The sequence below is a fragment of the Mus caroli genome, chromosome 2, assembly GCF_900094665.2.
Source record: "Mus caroli chromosome 2, CAROLI_EIJ_v1.1, whole genome shotgun sequence".
In the NCBI taxonomy this organism is placed as follows: domain Eukaryota; kingdom Metazoa; phylum Chordata; class Mammalia; order Rodentia; family Muridae; genus Mus; species Mus caroli.
The window spans coordinates 129,153,758-129,155,398 of NC_034571.1; positions in this window are offsets into that span (position 1 = coordinate 129,153,758).

The window sequence follows — 1,641 nt, forward strand, 5'->3', positions numbered from 1 at the left end:
CTTTCTAGGTAGAATCCAGCCAGTAGAGTTAGTTACTATAGCCTCTTTCCATCCAGCACAGGGGTGAAGAGTTATCTGCTATGCAAAACTCTGGAGTGTCCCACCATTCTGTATAGTATATCAATTAATCCACCACTTCTGTAACTAATGCTCAGCAAAATTTTATTTGAATGGAATATTTAGAAAGGAGCGTGTGGAAATGACTCAGTCAATAAAATGTCCGTCACTCCAGCGTGAGATTGAGTGAGACATATGGATCCAAAAATCTCTTGGCTTGCCAGCTAGCAAGCCTAGCAGAATCCAAGAGCCTTGAATTTAGTAAAAGACCATTTCTAGAGAAAATATTTAAGTTTATTTAAAATTTAAAGAGTAGAGAATGGTCAAGGAAAGACATATGATGCCAGTCTCTGGACTCTACCCATACACAGATGTGCTTGTGCCCTAACATACACATGTACACATCCATAATAACAAGTACATGAAACACACACAAGTAATACAACATACTCACAAATGCCCAAAAGACTTAGAGTTGCTTTTGTGGTAGTGATGTCTTACTTACTTTTATATTGCTGTAATAAGCACCATGCCCAAGGTAATTTATAAAAATTTATTTGGGGCTTACAGTTTCAGAGGGTGAGTCCATGACCATTATGGTGGAGAGGATGGCAAAAGAAGGGTAGGCATAGCACCAGAGCAGAAGCTGGGTGTTCATACCTTGATGCACAGCCATGAGGCAGAGAAACCTAAGATGGAATCGTGTGGGCTACCAAGCCTATGGCCCCAGTAGTACACTTCTTCCAACAAAGCAATACTTCCTAATTATTCCCAAACAGTTCCACCAACTGGCACCCAAATATTCAAATATAGAAGCCACCGCACAAAAACCAGACTACATTCTCATTCAAACCACCACAAAAAAAATCTATTTCATAAAATTCCTAGCAAACACATATGGCACATAGTTTCCTTAATTCAAAATTTCTAAGGTTCCTTTCTCTACTGAAATTATGACTGATCTTCAAGAACAATAGTTCTGATATGTAGCATCCATTTTCTTGGATGGGGTCAGGGCTGTGCCTCATTTTGAGATATGTGTATCAGTCATTCACTCGAGATCTGCTGTTTGGAGTAACCCCTTTTACACTGAAGGTAGAGACGGGATCTTCCAGCAATATATAAGTGCAGATGGATGCTAAGTTCTGAATTGGACCTTGGAACAAATCCTCCAAATCTTTGCTGTCCTAAGTGTAGTTTGTGGACCAAAGACTCAACATCACCTGGGAGTTTGGGGAAAACTAGAATTCTGGGATTTTCTCCAGATTTATTTAAAAAAAATGAGATGTCTCATTCTATAAAATTCATCCTTTCATTTTTTAAAATTTTTATTAGGTATTTTCCCCATTTACCTTTCCAATGCTATTCCAAATGTCCCCCATACCCTCCCCCCCACTACCCTACCCACCCACTCCCAACTCTTGGCCCTGGCATTCCCCTGTACTGAGGCATATAAAGTTTGCACGACCAATGGGCCGCTCACTCCACTGATGGCCAAGAGGCCATCTGCTGATAGATATGCAGCTAGAGACACGAGCTCCGGGGGGTACTGGATAGTTCATATTGTTGTTCCACCTATAGGGT